The 19,730-nt window shown below is 39.9% G+C and overlaps 16 non-coding genes across 16 annotated transcripts; all 16 read left to right on the forward strand.

Moving 5' to 3' along the window:
* Positions 1–607: 607 nt before the first annotated feature.
* Positions 608–679, forward strand: TRNAP-UGG (transfer RNA proline (anticodon UGG)). The gene has a single exon. It is a non-coding gene; the product is annotated as a tRNA-Pro (tRNA).
* Positions 680–979: 300 nt separating this feature from the next.
* On the forward strand, positions 980–1,052 carry TRNAV-CAC (transfer RNA valine (anticodon CAC)). The gene has a single exon. It is a non-coding gene; the product is annotated as a tRNA-Val (tRNA).
* A 2,153-nt stretch (positions 1,053–3,205) lies between these two features.
* On the forward strand, positions 3,206–3,277 carry TRNAP-UGG (transfer RNA proline (anticodon UGG)). Its single transcript has one exon. It is a non-coding gene; the product is annotated as a tRNA-Pro (tRNA).
* A 300-nt stretch (positions 3,278–3,577) lies between these two features.
* TRNAV-CAC (transfer RNA valine (anticodon CAC)) lies at positions 3,578–3,650 on the forward strand. The gene has a single exon. It is a non-coding gene; the product is annotated as a tRNA-Val (tRNA).
* Positions 3,651–5,833: 2,183 nt separating this feature from the next.
* Positions 5,834–5,905, forward strand: TRNAP-UGG (transfer RNA proline (anticodon UGG)). The gene has a single exon. It is a non-coding gene; the product is annotated as a tRNA-Pro (tRNA).
* Positions 5,906–6,205: 300 nt separating this feature from the next.
* Positions 6,206–6,278, forward strand: TRNAV-CAC (transfer RNA valine (anticodon CAC)). The gene has a single exon. It is a non-coding gene; the product is annotated as a tRNA-Val (tRNA).
* A 2,167-nt stretch (positions 6,279–8,445) lies between these two features.
* Positions 8,446–8,517, forward strand: TRNAP-UGG (transfer RNA proline (anticodon UGG)). The gene has a single exon. It is a non-coding gene; the product is annotated as a tRNA-Pro (tRNA).
* A 300-nt stretch (positions 8,518–8,817) lies between these two features.
* TRNAV-CAC (transfer RNA valine (anticodon CAC)) lies at positions 8,818–8,890 on the forward strand. The gene has a single exon. It is a non-coding gene; the product is annotated as a tRNA-Val (tRNA).
* Positions 8,891–10,949: 2,059 nt separating this feature from the next.
* On the forward strand, positions 10,950–11,021 carry TRNAP-UGG (transfer RNA proline (anticodon UGG)). Its single transcript has one exon. It is a non-coding gene; the product is annotated as a tRNA-Pro (tRNA).
* Positions 11,022–11,321: 300 nt separating this feature from the next.
* Positions 11,322–11,394, forward strand: TRNAV-CAC (transfer RNA valine (anticodon CAC)). Its single transcript has one exon. It is a non-coding gene; the product is annotated as a tRNA-Val (tRNA).
* A 2,166-nt stretch (positions 11,395–13,560) lies between these two features.
* Positions 13,561–13,632, forward strand: TRNAP-UGG (transfer RNA proline (anticodon UGG)). The gene has a single exon. It is a non-coding gene; the product is annotated as a tRNA-Pro (tRNA).
* Positions 13,633–13,932: 300 nt separating this feature from the next.
* TRNAV-CAC (transfer RNA valine (anticodon CAC)) lies at positions 13,933–14,005 on the forward strand. Its single transcript has one exon. It is a non-coding gene; the product is annotated as a tRNA-Val (tRNA).
* Positions 14,006–16,109: 2,104 nt separating this feature from the next.
* Positions 16,110–16,181, forward strand: TRNAP-UGG (transfer RNA proline (anticodon UGG)). The gene has a single exon. It is a non-coding gene; the product is annotated as a tRNA-Pro (tRNA).
* A 300-nt stretch (positions 16,182–16,481) lies between these two features.
* On the forward strand, positions 16,482–16,554 carry TRNAV-CAC (transfer RNA valine (anticodon CAC)). The gene has a single exon. It is a non-coding gene; the product is annotated as a tRNA-Val (tRNA).
* Positions 16,555–18,713: 2,159 nt separating this feature from the next.
* TRNAP-UGG (transfer RNA proline (anticodon UGG)) lies at positions 18,714–18,785 on the forward strand. The gene has a single exon. It is a non-coding gene; the product is annotated as a tRNA-Pro (tRNA).
* Positions 18,786–19,085: 300 nt separating this feature from the next.
* TRNAV-CAC (transfer RNA valine (anticodon CAC)) lies at positions 19,086–19,158 on the forward strand. Its single transcript has one exon. It is a non-coding gene; the product is annotated as a tRNA-Val (tRNA).
* The last annotated feature ends 572 nt before the right edge of the window (positions 19,159–19,730 follow it).

Genomic DNA, 19,730 nt, shown 5'->3' on the forward strand with positions numbered 1-19,730 from the left:
GGACCCACCCTAAAAAGGAAGGGACAGCCATTTGGACCCTTTCCACCTTTTCTATATCTCGCCTGATCGAGCCTGATCGAGCGCTGATTGAGCGGATTAGCACATGTACTTCTCATTTTGGGAAGGTATTGCTTAGCTTGCTACCAGCAGCTCAGTTATGTTATGATGTTAGAGGCTTGCATGGAATGCTTTAGTCCTGCATTAGGCCGTTTTTATTGCTACTTGCATTCAAGGGAAAGATAATTAGCCAGAATCTGTGGCCCAGTTATTCACCTTGGCATTCCGATTTGCACAAAGGGAATAAGCATTTGAGAGAAAATGCAACATGTGTTTCTTATGTTGCTATGAACAGCTTTTTATTCTTTCTCTTTAGGGTCTAGCCAATGCAGAAATAGATAAATAAGTGCTGACTTTCTGTAAGACGTGTCCAATGCTGGGACAAAATAAAAAGGGACACTTATAAATGATAGTGATATCATTTGAGAAAGGGTAAGTTGACACTGAATTTCATGTATATTCACAGACCAAGCATGAAAAAGTCCCCAGCATGATCTTCATTGCGTGCTTAGAGCTGGTATTAGCTTTTCAGAGGTGCGGGCCTTTCGAAGGCTCGTTGGTCTAGGGGTATGATTCTCGCTTTGGGTGCGAGAGGTCCCGGGTTCAAATCCCGGACGAGCCCTTTCATTGGTGCTTTTTTAAAGTAGTATTGCAGTATGCATTTCAAAGCCAATATCAATTTTCTCTTTGCAGTAGTGGATGAATATTTGCTAGAGTCTCATGCTATTAACCTTGCCCTGCCTGAGCAAATAGGAAACATTTCTCTTTAAGCATTTTGCAAAAATGCTGAACTTGCATGGCATATACAAGCGTTCAGCTAGGGCTGTCTGGGAAGGTTGCATGAAAGAAATCTAAAACCAGAGGCCCTTGGAATAGCCTGTTTTGAGAAGTTTCATCACAGAAGAATCAACTGTAGACATCTGTTTCTGTAGTGTAGTGGTTATCACGTTCGCCTCACACGCGAAAGGTCCCCGGTTCGAAACCGGGCAGAAACAGTTGTTATATTGTCTTGGCTGCAATGTTGAGAGGTGCCGTTTTGCCATGAAATTGTCCAGGCCCTGAAGATGGTTTCATGCAGACTCGTTCCAAGAAAGTGAATTCTCTTAAAAACACTAAAGTAATTGGCATGTGGATGTATCTGTTGATTCACAGACCTCGCTTTGAAAAGAGCCCTGCATTCTGTTCATTGCTCACCTAGAACACGCATTAACTTTGGGAATTGTTGGCACCAACAGGCATCTTAGTTTAGTGGAGTGTTTCTGGTGTTTAAGTGCAGAAGCCCTGGGCTCAATTCCTCGGTGACCCTTCTCAAGGTGATGATACAAATGCATCGTCACCTTTACGTTTAATGTCAGAATTGTTTATTTCTATTTGGTGGTGTATGAATGCTTGCAATAGTATGTTGATTTTTTCTAGCCTTGAATGAATAAAAGCAAATCACTCCTCTTTATGTATTTTTCTAATACATTGATATTTGCATCTCCTTTCCTAGCCTGCATTTTTCATTATCTTACAGGCTGTATATAATAAGTATCATTTCAGGGGCCCTTCTTCTACTCAATTCACAACTGTTCTATCCCGGCATTGATAAGCAATCTACATCTGCTTCTGTTGTGTATTGGTTATCATGTTTACCTGACGTGTGAAAGCCCCATGTTTGACAGTGCGCGTTAACAAAGAGACCAATGATTTTTATTAAAAGTTGTCATGTGTTTTTGTTACCTTGCACCGGCCAAAAAGTGCCGGAAATGACTTCATTTGCAGTCACTTGAAAAGTAGGGATTCTCAAATAAATGGTAAGAGGTTGGAACAAATCTAAAGGAATGCATGGCATATCTATATGTATGTGTACGCAGGTATCCATATAAAGATAGATAGATAGATAGATAGATAGATAGATAGATAGATAGATAGATAGATAGATAGATAGATAGATAGATAGATAGATAGATAGATAGATAGATAGATAGATAGATAGATAGATAGATAGATAGATAGATAGATAGATAGATAGATAGATAGATAGATAGATATTGGGAGAGAGAGAGCGTTACTATAAACTGAGACTTTATTTTCCATCAAGCTGTCTTTCCTTTCCTTCAGGAGCAGAATGTTCTGATCATCAGCGCTCCAGAATCTAGTGCTTGGTTGGCAAGCATCACACATTGTGATGTGTTAGCTAAGAGTTCCATGTCGTTCAGACTCATATATTCCTCTGTAGTTGTACCTTGGTGATTCAACAAAATGTGGCATCATAAGCAGCATTCTACTGCCATAGACTGGGCAGAAAAAACATTTAGAATTTCACTGAAAAAGAAAAAAAGCATACTTAGGCAGAGCTTTCTGGACAGTAAGGACATTAGAGTAAGTGATGAATAAGCACTGCTTTTGTTAATTTACATAGGCAGAACAGAGACTGCTGGGAAAAGCCTGAAATTAAAGGCCCAGAAAATGCCTGCTTCTGGATAGAACACTAAGAAGGGTTGAAAGTTTTTTCTCTGACCCTGGCCACTCTTACAAGCAATCCTATGATAGTCAGAAGGACCCACCCTAAAAAGGAAGGGACAGCCATTTGGACCCTTTCCACCTTTTCTATATCTCGCCTGATCGAGCCTGATCGAGCGCTGATTGAGCGGATTAGCACATGTACTTCTCATTTTGGGAAGGTATTGCTTAGCTTGCTACCAGCAGCTCAGTTATGTTATGATGTTAGAGGCTTGCATGGAATGCTTTAGTCCTGCATTAGGCCGTTTTTATTGCTACTTGCATTCAAGGGAAAGATAATTAGCCAGAATCTGTGGCCCAGGTATTCACCTTGGCATTCCGATTTGCACAAAGGGAATAAGCATTTGAGAGAAAATGCAACATGTGTTTCTTATGTTGCTATGAACAGCTTTTTATTCTTTCTCTTTAGGGTCTAGCCAATGCAGAAATAGATAAATAAGTGCTGACTTTCTGTAAGACGTGTCCAATGCTGGGACAAAATAAAAGGGGACACTTATAAATGATAGTGATATCATTTGAGAAAGGGTAAGTTGACACTGAATTTCATGTATATTCACAGACCAAGCATGAAAAAGTCCCCAGCATGATCTTCATTGCGTGCTTAGAGCTGGTATTAGCTTTTCAGAGGTGCGGGCCTTTCGAAGGCTCGTTGGTCTAGGGGTATGATTCTCGCTTTGGGTGCGAGAGGTCCCGGGTTCAAATCCCGGACGAGCCCTTTCATTGGTGCTTTTTTAAAGTAGTATTGCAGTATGCATTTCAAAGCCAATATCAATTTTCTCTTTGCAGTAGTGGATGAATATTTGCTAGAGTCTCATGCTTTTAACCTTGCCCTGCCTGAGCAAATAGGAAACATTTCTCTTTAAGCATTTTGCAAAAATGCTGAACTTGCATGGCATATACAAGCGTTCAGCTAGGGCTGTCTGGGAAGGTTGCATGAAAGAAATCTAAAACCAGAGGCCCTTGGAATAGCCTGTTTTGAGAAGTTTCATCACAGAAGAATCAACTGTAGACATCTGTTTCTGTAGTGTAGTGGTTATCACATTCGCCTCACACGCGAAAGGTCCCCGGTTCGAAACCGGGCAGAAACAGTTGTTATATTGTCTTGGCTGCAATGTTGAGAGGTGCCGTTTTGCCATGAAATTGTCCAGGCCCTGAAGATGGTTTCATGCAGACTCGTTCCAAGAAAGTGAATTCTCTTAAAAACACTAAAGTAATTGGCATGTGGATGTATCTGTTGATTCACAGACCTCGCTTTGAAAAGAGCCCTGCATTCTGTTCATTGCTCACCTAGAACACGCATTAACTTTGGGAATTGTTGGCACCAACAGGCATCTTAGTTTAGTGGAGTGTTTCTGGTGTTTAAGTGCAGAAGCCCTGGGCTCAATTCCTCGGTGACCCTTCTCAAGGTGATGATACAAATGCATCGTCACCTTTACGTTTAATGTCAGAATTGTTTATTTCTATTTGGTGGTGTATGAATGCTTGCAATAGTATGTTGATTTTTTCTAGCCTTGAATGAATAAAAGCAAATCACTCCTCTTTATGTATTTTTCTAATACATTGATATTTGCATCTCCTTTCCTAGCCTGCATTTTTCATTATCTTACAGGCTGTATATAATAAGTATCAATTCAGGGGCCCTTCTTCTACTCAATTCACAACTGTTCTATCCCGGCATTGATAAGCAATCTACATCTGCTTCTGTTGTGTATTGGTTATCATGTTTACCTGACGTGTGAAAGCCCCATGTTTGACAGTGCGCGTTAACAAAGAGACCAATGATTTTTATTAAAAGTTGTCATGTGTTTTTGTTACCTTGCACTGGCCAAAAAGTGCCGGAAATGACTTCATTTGCAGTCACTTGAAAAGTAGGGATTCTCAAATAAATGGTAAGAGGTTGGAACAAATCTAAAGGAATGCATGGCATATCTATATGTATGTGTACGCAGGTATCCATATATAAAGATAGATAGATAGATAGATAGATAGATAGATAGATAGATAGATAGATAGATAGATAGATAGATAGATAGATAGATAGATAGATAGATAGATAGATAGATAGATAGATAGATAGATAGATAGATAGATAGATAGATAGATAGATAGATAGATAGATAGATAGATAGATAGATAGATAGATAGATAGATAGATATTGGGAGAGAGAGAGCGTTACTATAAACTGAGACTTTATTTTCCATCAAGCTGTCTTTCCTTTCCTTCAGGAGCAGAATGTTCTGATCATCAGCGCTCCAGAATCTAGTGCTTGGTTGGCAAGCATCACACATTGTGATGTGTTAGCTAAGAGTTCCATGTCGTTCAGACTCATATATTCCTCTGTAGTTGTACCTTGGTGATTCAACAAAATGTGGCATCATAAGCAGCATTCTACTGCCATAGACTGGGCAGAAAAAACATTTAGAATTTCACTGAAAAAGAAAAAAAGCATACTTAGGCAGAGCTTTCTGGACAGTAAGGACATTAGAGTAAGTGATGAATAAGCACTGCTTTTGTTAATTTACATAGGCAGAACAGAGACTGCTGGGAAAAGCCTGAAATTAAAGGCCCAGAAAATGCCTGCTTCTGGATAGAACACTAAGAAGGGTTGAAAGTTTTTTCTCTGACCCTGGCCACTCTTACAAGCAATCCTATGATAGTCAGAAGGACCCACCCTAAAAAGGAAGGGACAGCCATTTGGACCCTTTCCACCTTTTCTATATCTCGCCTGATCGAGCCTGATCGAGCGCTGATTGAGCGGATTAGCACATGTACTTCTCATTTTGGGAAGGTATTGCTTAGCTTGCTACCAGCAGCTCAGTTATGTTATGATGTTAGAGGCTTGCATGGAATGCTTTAGTCCTGCATTAGGCCGTTTTTATTGCTACTTGCATTCAAGGGAAAGATAATTAGCCAGAATCTGTGGCCCAGTTATTCACCTTGGCATTCCGATTTGCACAAAGGGAATAAGCATTTGAGAGAAAATGCAACATGTGTTTCTTATGTTGCTATGAACAGCTTTTTATTCTTTCTCTTTAGGGTCTAGCCAATGCAGAAATAGATAAATAAGTGCTGACTTTCTGTAAGACGTGTCCAATGCTGGGACAAAATAAAAAGGGACACTTATAAATGATAGTGATATCATTTGAGAAAGGGTAAGTTGACACTGAATTTCATGTATATTCACAGACCAAGCATGAAAAAGTCCCCAGCATGATCTTCATTGCGTGCTTAGAGCTGGTATTAGCTTTTCAGAGGTGCGGGCCTTTCGAAGGCTCGTTGGTCTAGGGGTATGATTCTCGCTTTGGGTGCGAGAGGTCCCGGGTTCAAATCCCGGACGAGCCCTTTCATTGGTGCTTTTTTAAAGTAGTATTGCAGTATGCATTTCAAAGCCAATATCAATTTTCTCTTTGCAGTAGTGGATGAATATTTGCTAGAGTCTCATGCTTTTAACCTTGCCCTGCCTGAGCAAATAGGAAACATTTCTCTTTAAGCATTTTGCAAAAATGCTGAACTTGCATGGCATATACAAGCGTTCAGCTAGGGCTGTCTGGGAAGGTTGCATGAAAGAAATCTAAAACCAGAGGCCCTTGGAATAGCCTGTTTTGAGAAGTTTCATCACAGAAGAATCAACTGTAGACATCTGTTTCTGTAGTGTAGTGGTTATCACGTTCGCCTCACACGCGAAAGGTCCCCGGTTCGAAACCGGGCAGAAACAGTTGTTATATTGTCTTGGCTGCAATGTTGAGAGGTGCCGTTTTGCCATGAAATTGTCCAGGCCCTGAAGATGGTTTCATGCAGACTCGTTCCAAGAAAGTGAATTCTCTTAAAAACACTAAAGTAATTGGCATGTGGATGTATCTGTTGATTCACAGACCTCGCTTTGAAAAGAGCCCTGCATTCTGTTCATTGCTCACCTAGAACACGCATTAACTTTGGGAATTGTTGGCACCAACAGGCATCTTAGTTTAGTGGAGTGTTTCTGGTGTTTAAGTGCAGAAGCCCTGGGCTCAATTCCTCGGTGACCCTTCTCAAGGTGATGATACAAATGCATCGTCACCTTTACGTTTAATGTCAGAATTGTTTATTTCTATTTGGTGGTGTATGAATGCTTGCAATAGTATGTTGATTTTTTCTAGCCTTGAATGAATAAAAGCAAATCACTCCTCTTTATGTATTTTTCTAATACATTGATATTTGCATCTCCTTTCCTAGCCTGCATTTTTCATTATCTTACAGGCTGTATATAATAAGTATCAATTCAGGGGCCCTTCTTCTACTCAATTCACAACTGTTCTATCCCGGCATTGATAAGCAATCTACATCTGCTTCTGTTGTGTATTGGTTATCATGTTTACCTGACGTGTGAAAGCCCCATGTTTGACAGTGCGCGTTAACAAAGAGACCAATGATTTTTATTAAAAGTTGTCATGTGTTTTTGTTACCTTGCACCGGCCAAAAAGTGCCGGAAATGACTTCATTTGCAGTCACTTGAAAAGTAGGGATTCTCAAATAAATGGTAAGAGGTTGGAACAAATCTAAAGGAATGCATGGCATATCTATATGTATGTGTACGCAGGTATCCATATATAAAGATAGATAGATAGATAGATAGATAGATAGATAGATAGATAGATAGATAGATAGATAGATAGATAGATAGATAGATAGATAGATAGATAGATAGATAGATAGATAGATAGATAGATAGATAGATAGATAGATAGATAGATAGATAGATAGATAGATAGATAGATAGATAGATAGATATTGGGAGAGAGAGAGCGTTACTATAAACTGAGACTTTATTTTCCATCAAGCTGTCTTTCCTTTCCTTCAGGAGCAGAATGTTCTGATCATCAGCGCTCCAGAATCTAGTGCTTGGTTGGCAAGCATCACACATTGTGATGTGTTAGCTAAGAGTTCCATGTCGTTCAGACTCATATATTCCTCTGTAGTTGTACCTTGGTGATTCAACAAAATGTGGCATCATAAGCAGCATTCTACTGCCATAGACTGGGCAGAAAAAACATTTAGAATTTCACTGAAAAAGAAAAAAAGCATACTTAGGCAGAGCTTTCTGGACAGTAAGGACATTAGAGTAAGTGATGAATAAGCACTGCTTTTGTTAATTTACATAGGCAGAACAGAGACTGCTGGGAAAAGCCTGAAATTAAAGGCCCAGAAAATGCCTGCTTCTGGATAGAACACTAAGAAGGGTTGAAAGTTTTTTCTCTGACCCTGGCCACTCTTACAAGCAATCCTATGATAGTCAGAAGGACCCACCCTAAAAAGGAAGGGACAGCCATTTGGACCCTTTCCACCTTTTCTATATCTCGCCTGATCGAGCCTGATCGAGCGCTGATTGAGCGGATTAGCACATGTACTTCTCATTTTGGGAAGGTATTGCTTAGCTTGCTACCAGCAGCTCAGTTATGTTATGATGTTAGAGGCTTGCATGGAATGCTTTAGTCCTGCATTAGGCCGTTTTTATTGCTACTTGCATTCAAGGGAAAGATAATTAGCCAGAATCTGTGGCCCAGTTATTCACCTTGGCATTCCGATTTGCACAAAGGGAATAAGCATTTGAGAGAAAATGCAACATGTGTTTCTTATGTTGCTATGAACAGCTTTTTATTCTTTCTCTTTAGGGTCTAGCCAATGCAGAAATAGATAAATAAGTGCTGACTTTCTGTAAGACGTGTCCAATGCTGGGACAAAATAAAAAGGGACACTTATAAATGATAGTGATATCATTTGAGAAAGGGTAAGTTGACACTGAATTTCATGTATATTCACAGACCAAGCATGAAAAAGTCCCCAGCATGATCTTCATTGCGTGCTTAGAGCTGGTATTAGCTTTTCAGAGGTGCGGGCCTTTCGAAGGCTCGTTGGTCTAGGGGTATGATTCTCGCTTTGGGTGCGAGAGGTCCCGGGTTCAAATCCCGGACGAGCCCTTTCATTGGTGCTTTTTTAAAGTAGTATTGCAGTATGCATTTCAAAGCCAATATCAATTTTCTCTTTGCAGTAGTGGATGAATATTTGCTAGAGTCTCATGCTATTAACCTTGCCCTGCCTGAGCAAATAGGAAACATTTCTCTTTAAGCATTTTGCAAAAATGCTGAACTTGCATGGCATATACAAGCGTTCAGCTAGGGCTGTCTGGGAAGGTTGCATGAAAGAAATCTAAAACCAGAGGCCCTTGGAATAGCCTGTTTTGAGAAGTTTCATCACAGAAGAATCAACTGTAGACATCTGTTTCTGTAGTGTAGTGGTTATCACGTTCGCCTCACACGCGAAAGGTCCCCGGTTCGAAACCGGGCAGAAACAGTTGTTATATTGTCTTGGCTGCAATGTTGAGAGGTGCCGTTTTGCCATGAAATTGTCCAGGCCCTGAAGATGGTTTCATGCAGACTCGTTCCAAGAAAGTGAATTCTCTTAAAAACACTAAAGTAATTGGCATGTGGATGTATCTGTTGATTCACAGACCTCGCTTTGAAAAGAGCCCTGCATTCTGTTCATTGCTCACCTAGAACACGCATTAACTTTGGGAATTGTTGGCACCAACAGGCATCTTAGTTTAGTGGAGTGTTTCTGGTGTTTAAGTGCAGAAGCCCTGGGCTCAATTCCTCGGTGACCCTTCTCAAGGTGATGATACAAATGCATCGTCACCTTTACGTTTAATGTCAGAATTGTTTATTTCTATTTGGTGGTGTATGAATGCTTGCAATAGTATGTTGATTTTTTCTAGCCTTGAATGAATAAAAGCAAATCACTCCTCTTTATGTATTTTTCTAATACATTGATATTTGCATCTCCTTTCCTAGCCTGCATTTTTCATTATCTTACAGGCTGTATATAATAAGTATCAATTCAGGGGCCCTTCTTCTACTCAATTCACAACTGTTCTATCCCGGCATTGATAAGCAATCTACATCTGCTTCTGTTGTGTATTGGTTATCATGTTTACCTGACGTGTGAAAGCCCCATGTTTGACAGTGCGCGTTAACAAAGAGACCAATGATTTTTATTAAAAGTTGTCATGTGTTTTTGTTACCTTGCACCGGCCAAAAAGTGCCGGAAATGACTTCATTTGCAGTCACTTGAAAAGTAGGGATTCTCAAATAAATGGTAAGAGGTTGGAACAAATCTAAAGGAATGCATGGCATATCTATATGTATGTGTACGCAGGTATCCATATATAAAGATAGATAGATAGATAGATAGATAGATAGATAGATAGATAGATAGATAGATAGATAGATAGATAGATATTGGGAGAGAGAGAGCGTTACTATAAACTGAGACTTTATTTTCCATCAAGCTGTCTTTCCTTTCCTTCAGGAGCAGAATGTTCTGATCATCAGCGCTCCAGAATCTAGTGCTTGGTTGGCAAGCATCACACATTGTGATGTGTTAGCTAAGAGTTCCATGTCGTTCAGACTCATATATTCCTCTGTAGTTGTACCTTGGTGATTCAACAAAATGTGGCATCATAAGCAGCATTCTACTGCCATAGACTGGGCAGAAAAAACATTTAGAATTTCACTGAAAAAGAAAAAAAGCATACTTAGGCAGAGCTTTCTGGACAGTAAGGACATTAGAGTAAGTGATGAATAAGCACTGCTTTTGTTAATTTACATAGGCAGAACAGAGACTGCTGGGAAAAGCCTGAAATTAAAGGCCCAGAAAATGCCTGCTTCTGGATAGAACACTAAGAAGGGTTGAAAGTTTTTTCTCTGACCCTGGCCACTCTTACAAGCAATCCTATGATAGTCAGAAGGACCCACCCTAAAAAGGAAGGGACAGCCATTTGGACCCTTTCCACCTTTTCTATATCTCGCCTGATCGAGCCTGATCGAGCGCTGATTGAGCGGATTAGCACATGTACTTCTCATTTTGGGAAGGTATTGCTTAGCTTGCTACCAGCAGCTCAGTTATGTTATGATGTTAGAGGCTTGCATGGAATGCTTTAGTCCTGCATTAGGCCGTTTTTATTGCTACTTGCATTCAAGGGAAAGATAATTAGCCAGAATCTGTGGCCCAGTTATTCACCTTGGCATTCCGATTTGCACAAAGGGAATAAGCATTTGAGAGAAAATGCAACATGTGTTTCTTATGTTGCTATGAACAGCTTTTTATTCTTTCTCTTTAGGGTCTAGCCAATGCAGAAATAGATAAATAAGTGCTGACTTTCTGTAAGACGTGTCCAATGCTGGGACAAAATAAAAAGGGACACTTATAAATGATAGTGATATCATTTGAGAAAGGGTAAGTTGACACTGAATTTCATGTATATTCACAGACCAAGCATGAAAAAGTCCCCAGCATGATCTTCATTGCGTGCTTAGAGCTGGTATTAGCTTTTCAGAGGTGCGGGCCTTTCGAAGGCTCGTTGGTCTAGGGGTATGATTCTCGCTTTGGGTGCGAGAGGTCCCGGGTTCAAATCCCGGACGAGCCCTTTCATTGGTGCTTTTTTAAAGTAGTATTGCAGTATGCATTTCAAAGCCAATATCAATTTTCTCTTTGCAGTAGTGGATGAATATTTGCTAGAGTCTCATGCTATTAACCTTGCCCTGCCTGAGCAAATAGGAAACATTTCTCTTTAAGCATTTTGCAAAAATGCTGAACTTGCATGGCATATACAAGCGTTCAGCTAGGGCTGTCTGGGAAGGTTGCATGAAAGAAATCTAAAACCAGAGGCCCTTGGAATAGCCTGTTTTGAGAAGTTTCATCACAGAAGAATCAACTGTAGACATCTGTTTCTGTAGTGTAGTGGTTATCACGTTCGCCTCACACGCGAAAGGTCCCCGGTTCGAAACCGGGCAGAAAAAGTTGTTATATTGTCTTGGCTGCAATGTTGAGAGGTGCCGTTTTGCCATGAAATTGTCCAGGCCCTGAAGATGGTTTCATGCAGACTCGTTCCAAGAAAGTGAATTCTCTTAAAAACACTAAAGTAATTGGCATGTGGATGTATCTGTTGATTCACAGACCTCGCTTTGAAAAGAGCCCTGCATTCTGTTCATTGCTCACCTAGAACACGCATTAACTTTGGGAATTGTTGGCACCAACAGGCATCTTAGTTTAGTGGAGTGTTTCTGGTGTTTAAGTGCAGAAGCCCTGGGCTCAATTCCTCGGTGACCCTTCTCAAGGTGATGATACAAATGCATCGTCACCTTTACGTTTAATGTCAGAATTGTTTATTTCTATTTGGTGGTGTATGAATGCTTGCAATAGTATGTTGATTTTTTCTAGCCTTGAATGAATAAAAGCAAATCACTCCTCTTTATGTATTTTTCTAATACATTGATATTTGCATCTCCTTTCCTAGCCTGCATTTTTCATTATCTTACAGGCTGTATATAATAAGTATCAATTCAGGGGCCCTTCTTCTACTCAATTCACAACTGTTCTATCCCGGCATTGATAAGCAATCTACATCTGCTTCTGTTGTGTATTGGTTATCATGTTTACCTGACGTGTGAAAGCCCCATGTTTGACAGTGCGCGTATTTTTATTAAAAGTTGTCATGTGTTTTTGTTACCTTGCACCGGCCAAAAAGTGCCGGAAATGACTTCATTTGCAGTCACTTGAAAAGTAGGGATTCTCAAATAAATGGTAAGAGGTTGGAACAAATCTAAAGGAATGCATGGCATATCTATATGTATTTGTACGCAGGTATCCATATATAAAGATAGATAGATAGATAGATAGATAGATAGATAGATAGATAGATAGATAGATAGATAGATAGATAGATAGATAGATAGATAGATAGATAGATAGATAGATAGATAGATAGATAGATAGATAGATAGATAGATAGATAGATAGATAGATAGATAGATAGATAGATAGATAGATAGATAGATAGATAGATAGATATTGGGAGAGAGAGAGCGTTACTATAAACTGAGACTTTATTTTCCATCAAGCTGTCTTTCCTTTCCTTCAGGAGCAGAATGTTCTGATCATCAGCGCTCCAGAATCTAGTGCTTGGTTGGCAAGCATCACACATTGTGATGTGTTAGCTAAGAGTTCCATGTCGTTCAGACTCATATATTCCTCTGTAGTTGTACCTTGGTGATTCAACAAAATGTGGCATCATAAGCAGCATTCTACTGCCATAGACTGGGCAGAAAAAACATTTAGAATTTCACTGAAAAAGAAAAAAAGCATACTTAGGCAGAGCTTTCTGGACAGTAAGGACATTAGAGTAAGTGATGAATAAGCACTGCTTTTGTTAATTTACATAGGCAGAACAGAGACTGCTGGGAAAAGCCTGAAATTAAAGGCACAGAACATGCCTGCTTCTGGATAGAACACTAAGAAGGGTTGAAAGTTTTTTCTCTGACCCTGGCCACTCTTACAAGCAATCCTATGATAGTCAGAAGGACCCACCCTAAAAAGGAAGGGACAGCCATTTGGACCCTTTCCACCTTTTCTATATCTCGCCTGATCGCGCCTGATCGAGCGCTGATTGAGCGGATTAGCACATGTACTTCTCATTTTTGGAAGGTATTGCTTAGCTTGCTACCAGCAGCTCAGTTATGTTATGATGTTAGAGGCTTGCAAGGAATGCTTTAGTCCTGCATTAGGCAGTTTTTATTGCTACTTGCATTCAAGGGAAATATAATTAGCCAGAATCTGTGGCCCAGTTATTCAGCTTGGCATTCCGATTTGCACAAAGGGAATAAGCATTTGAGAAAAAATGCAACATGTGTTTCTTATGTTGTTATGAACAGCTTTTTATTCTTTCTCTTTAGGGTCTAGCCACTGCAGAAATAGATAAATAAGTGCTGACTTCCTGTAAGACGTGTCCAATGCTGGGACAAAATAAAAGGGGACACTTATAAATGATAGTGATATCATTTGAGAAAGGGTAAGTTGACACTGAATTTCATGTGTATTCACAGACCAAGCATGAAAAAGTCCCCAGCATGATCTTCATTGCGTGCTTAGAGCTGGTATTAGCTTTTCAGAGGTGCGGGTCTTTCGAAGGCTCGTTGGTCTAGGGGTATGATTCTCGCTTTGGGTGCGAGAGGTCCCGGGTTCAAATCCCGGATGAGCCCTTTCATTGGTGCTTTTTTAAAGTAGTATTGAAGTATGCATTTCAAAGCCAATATCAATTTTCTCTTTGCAGTAGTGGATGAATATTTGCTAGAGTCTCATGCTTTTAACCTTGCCCTGCCTGAGCAAATAGGAAACATTTCTCTTTAAGCATTTTGCAAAAATGCTGAACTTGCATGGCATATACAAGCGTTCAGCTAGGGCTGTCTGGGAAGGTTGCATGAAAGAAATCTAAAACCAGAGGCCCTTGGAATAGCCTGTTTTGAGAAGTTTCATCACAGAAGAATCAACTGTAGACATCTGTTTCTGTAGTGTAGTGGTTATCATGTTTGCCTCACACGCGAAAGGTCCCCGGTTCGAAACCGGGCAGAAACAGTTGTTATATTGTCTTGGCTGCAATGTTGAGAGGTGCCGTTTTGCCATGAAATTGTCCAGGCCCTGAAGATGGTTTCATGCAGACTCGTTCCAAGAAAGTGAATTCTCTTAAAAACACTAAAGTAATTGGCATGTGGATGTATCTGTTGATTCACAGACCTCGCTTTGAAAAGAGCCCTGCATTCTGTTCATTGCTCACCTAGAACATGCATTAACTTTGGGAATTGTTGGCACCAACAGGCATCTTAGTTTAGTGGAGTGTTTCTGGTGTTTAAGTGCAGAAGCCCTGGGCTCAATTCCTCGGTGACCCTTCTCAAGGTGATGATACAAATGCATCGTCACCTTTACGTTTAATGACAGAATTGTTTATTTCTATTTGGTGGTGTATGAATGCTTGCAATAGTATGTTGATTTTTTCTAGCCTTGAATGAATAAAAGCAAATCACTCCTCTTTATGTATTTTTCTAATACATTGATATTTGCATCTCCTTTCCTAGCCTGCATTTTTCACTATCTTACAGGCTGTATATAATAAGTATCAATTCAGGGGCCCTTCTTCTACTCAATTCACAACTGTTCTATCCCGGCATTGATAAGCAATCTACATCTGCTTTTGTTGTATATTGGTTATCATGTTTACCTGACGTGTGAAAGCCCCATGTTTGACAGTGCGCGTTAATAAAGAGACCAATGATTTTTATTAAAAGTTGTCATGTGTTTTTGTTACCTTGCACCGGCCAAAAAGTGCCGGAAATGACTTCATTTGCAGTCACTTGAAAAGTAGGGATTCTCAAATAAATGGTAAGAGGTTGGAACAAATCTAAAGGAATGCATGGCATATCTATATGTATGTGTACGCAGGTATCCATATATAGATAGATAGATAGATAGATAGATAGATAGATAGATAGATAGATAGATAGATAGATAGATAGATAGATAGATAGATAGATAGATAGATAGATAGATAGATAGATAGATAGATAGATATTGGGAGAGAGAGAGCGTTAATATAAACTGAGACTTTATTTTCCATCAAGCTGTCTTTCCTTTCCTTCAGGAGCAGAATGTTCTGATCATCAGCGCTCCAGAATCTAGTGCTTGGTTGGCAAGCATCACACATTGTGATGTGTTAGCTAAGAGTTCCATGTCGTTCAGACTCATATATTCCTCTGTAGTTGTACCTTGGGGATTCAACAAAATGTGGCATCATAAGCAGCATTCTACTGCCATAGACTGGGAGGAAAAAACATTTAGAATTTCACTGAAAAAGAAAAAAAGCATACTTAGGCAGAGCTTTCTGGACAGTAAGACCATTAGAGTAAGTGATGAATAAGCACTGCTTTTGTTAATTTACATAGGCAGAACAGAGACTGCTGGGAAAAGCCTGAAATTAAAGGCACAGAAAATGCCTGCTTCTGGATAGAACACTGAGAAGGGTTGAAAGTTTTTTTCTGACCCTGGCCACTCTTACAAGCAATCCTATGATAGTCAGAAGGACCCACCCTAAAAAGGAAGGGACAGCCATTTGGACCCTTTCCACCTTTTCTATATCTCGCCTGATCGAGCCTGATCGAGCGCTGATTGAGCGGATTAGCACATGTACTTCTCATTTTGGGAAGGTATTGCTTAGCTTGCTACCAGCAGCTCAGTTATGTTATGATGTTAGAGGCTTGCAAGGAATGCTCTAGTCCTGCATTAGGCAGTTTTTATTGCTACTTGCATTCAAGGGAAAGATAATTAGCCAGAATCTGTGACCCAGTTATTCAGCTTGGCATTCCGATTTGCACAAAGGGAATAAGCATTTGAGAAAAAATGCAACATGTGTTTCTTATGTTGTTATGAACAGCTTTTTATTCTTTCTCTTTAGGGTCTAGCCACTGCAGAAATAGATAAATAAGTGCTGACTTCCTGTAAGACGTGTCCAATGCTGGGACAAAATAAAAGGGGACACTTATAAATGATAGTGATATCATTTGAGAAAGGGTAAGTTGACACTGAATTTCATGTGTATTCACAGACCAAGCATGAAAAAGTCCCCAGCATGATCTTCATTGCGTGCTTAGAGCTGGTATTAGCTTTTCAGAGGTGAGGGTCTTTCGAAGGCTCGTTGGTCTAGGGGTATGATTCTCGCTTTGGGTGCGAGAGGTCCCGGGTTCAAATCCCGGACGAGCCCTTTCATTGGTGCTTTTTTAAAGTAGTATTGAATTATGCATTTCAAAGCCAATATCAATTTTCTCTTTGCAGTAGTGGATGAATATTTGCTAGAGTCTCATGCTTTTAACCTTGCCCTGCCTGAGCAAATAGGAAACATTTCTCTTTAAGCATTTTGCAAAAATGCTGAACTTGCATGGCATATACAAGCGTTCAGCTAGGGCTGTCTGGGAAGGTTGCATGAAAGAAATCTAAAACCAGAGGCCCTTGGAATAGCCTGTTTTGAGAAGTTTCATCACAGAAGAATCAACTGTAGACATCTGTTTCTGTAGTGTAGTGGTTATCACGTTTGCCTCACACGCGAAAGGTCCCCGGTTCGAAACCGGGCAGAAACAGTTGTTATATTGTCTTGGCTGCAATGTTGAGAGGTGCCGTTTTGCCATGAAATTGTCCAGGCCCTGAAGATGGTTTCATGCAGACTCGTTCCAAGAAAGTGAATTCTCTTAAAAACACTAAAGTAATTGGCATGTGGATGTATCTGTTGATTCACAGACCTCGCTTTGAAAAGAGCCCTGCATTCTGTTCATTGCTCACCTAGAACATGCATTAACTTTGGGAATTGTTGGCACCAACAGGCATCTTAGTTTAGTGGAGTGTTTCTGGTGTTTAAGTGCAGAAGCCCTGGGCTCAATTCCTCGGTGACCCTTCTCAAGGTGATGATACAAATGCATCGTCACCTTTACGTTTAATGTCAGAATTGTTTATTTCGATTTGGTGGTGTATGAATGCTTGCAATAGTATGTTGATTTTTTCTAGCCTTGAATGAATAAAAGCAAATCACTCCTCTTTATGTATTTTTCTAATACATTGATATTTGCATCTCCTTTCCTAGCCTGCATTTTTCACTATCTTACAGGCTGTATATAATAAGTATCAATTCAGGGGCCCTTCTTCTACTCAATTCACAACTGTTCTATCCCGGCATTGATAAGCAATCTACATCTGCTTCTGTTGTATATTGGTTATCATGTTTACCTGACGTGTGAAAGCCCCATGTTTGACAGTGCGCGTTAATAAAGAGACCAATGATTTTTATTAAAAGTTGTCATGTGTTTTTGTTATGACTTCATTTGCAGTCACTTGAAAAGTAGGGATTCTCAAATAAATGGTAAGAGGTTGGAACAAATCTAAAGGAATGCATGGCATATCTATATGTATGTGTACGCAGGTATCCATATATAAAGATAGATAGATAGATAGATAGATAGATAGATAGATAGATAGATAGATAGATAGATAGATAGATAGATAGATAGATAGATAGATAGATAGATAGATAGATAGATAGATAGATAGATAGATAGATAGATAGATAGATAGATAGATAGATAGATAGATAGATAGATAGATAGATAGATAGATAGATAGATAGATAGATATTGGGAGAGAGAGAGCGTTAATATAAACTGAGACTTTATTTTCCATCAAGCTGTCTTTCCTTTCCTTCAGGAGCAGAATGTTCTGATCATCAGCGCTCCAAAATCTAGTGCTTGGTTGGCAAGCATCACACATTGTGATGTGTTAGCTAAGAGTTCCATGTCGTTCAGACTCATATATTCACCTGTAGTTGTACCTTGGTGATTCAACAAAATGTGGCATCATAAGCAGCATTCTACTGCCATAGACTGGGCAGAAAAAACATTTAGAATTTCACTGAAAAAGAAAAAAAGCATACTTAGGCAGAGCTTTCTGGACAGTAAGGACATTAGAGTAAGTGATGAATAAGCACTGCTTTTGTTAATTTACATAGGCAGAACAGAGACTGCTGGGAAAAGCCTGAAATTAAAGGCACAGAAAATGCCTGCTTCTGGATAGAACACTGAGAAGGGTTGAAAGTTTTTTCTCTGACCCTGGCCACTCGTACAAGCAATCCTATGATAGTCAGAAGGACCCACCCTAAAAAGGAAGGGACAGCCATTTGGACCCTTTCCACCTTTTCTATATCTCGCCTGATCGAGCCTGATCGAGCGCTGATTGAGCGGATTAGCACATGTACTTCTCATTTTGGGAAGGTATTGCTTAGCTTGCTACCAGCAGCTCAGTTATGTTATGATGTTAGAGGCTTGCAAGGAATGCTTTAGTCCTGCATTAGGCAGTTTTTATTGCTACTTGCATTCAAGGGAAAGATAATTAGCCAGAATCTGTGACCCAGTTATTCAGCTTGGCATTCCGATTTGCGCAAAGGGAATAAGCATTTGAGAAAAAATGCAACATGTGTTTCTTATGTTGTTATGAACAGCTTTTTATTCTTTCTCTTTAGGGTCTAGCCACTGCAGAAATAGATAAATAAGTGCTGACTTCCTGTAAGACGTGTCCAATGCTGGGACAAAATAAAAGGGGACACTTATAAATGATAGTGATATCATTTGAGAAAGGGTAAGTTGACACTGAATTTCATGTGTATTCATAGACCAAGCATGAAAAAGTCCCCAGCATGATCTTCATTGCGTGCTTAGAGCTGGTATTAGCTTTTCAGAGGTGCGGGCCTTTCGAAGGCTCGTTGGTCTAGGGGTATGATTCTCGCTTTGGGTGCGAGAGGTCCCGGGTTCAAATCCCGGACGAGCCCTTTCATTGGTGCTTTTTTAAAGTAGTATTGAAGTATGCATTTCAAAGCCAATATCAATTTTCTCTTTGCAGTAGTGGATGAATATTTGCTAGAGTCTCATGCTTTTAACCTTGCCCTGCCTGAGCAAATAGGAAACATTTCTCTTTAAGCATTTTGCAAAAATGCTGAACTTGCATGGCATATACAAGCGTTCAGCTAGGGCTGTCTGGGAAGGTTGCATGAAAGAAATCTAAAACCAGAGGCCCTTGGAATAGCCTGTTTTGAGAAGTTTCATCACAGAAGAATCAACTGTAGACATCTGTTTCTGTAGTGTAGTGGTTATCACGTTCGCCTCACACGCGAAAGGTCCCCGGTTCGAAACCGGGCAGAAACAGTTGTTATATTGTCTTGGCTGCAATGTTGAGAGGTGCCGTTTTGCCATGAAATTGTCCAGGCCCTGAAGATGGTTTCATGCAGACTCATTCCAAGAAAGTGAATTCTCTTAAAAACACTAAAGTAATTGGCATGTGGATGTATCTGTTGATTCACAGACCTCGCTTTGAAAAGAGCCCTGCATTCTGTTCATTGCTCACCTAGAACATGCATTAACTTTGGGAATTGTTGGCACCAACAGGCATCTTAGTTTAGTGGAGTGTTTCTGGTGTTTAAGTGCAGAAGCCCTGGGCTCAATTCCTCGGTGACCCTTCTCAAGGTGATGATACAAATGCATCGTCACCTTTACGTTTAATGACAGAATTGTTTATTTCTATTTGGTGGTGTATGAATGCTTGCAATAGTATGTTGATTTTTTCTAGCCTTGAATGAATAAAAGCAAATCACTCCTCTTTATGTATTTTTCTAATACATTGATATTTGCATCTCCTTTCCTAGCCTGCATTTTTCACTATCTTACAGGCTGTATATAATAAGTATCAATTCAGGGGCCCTTCTTCTACTCAATTCACA

The sequence above is a fragment of the Lissotriton vulgaris genome, unplaced genomic scaffold, assembly GCF_964263255.1.
Source record: "Lissotriton vulgaris unplaced genomic scaffold, aLisVul1.2 SCAFFOLD_595, whole genome shotgun sequence".
NCBI lineage: Eukaryota > Metazoa > Chordata > Amphibia > Caudata > Salamandridae > Lissotriton > Lissotriton vulgaris.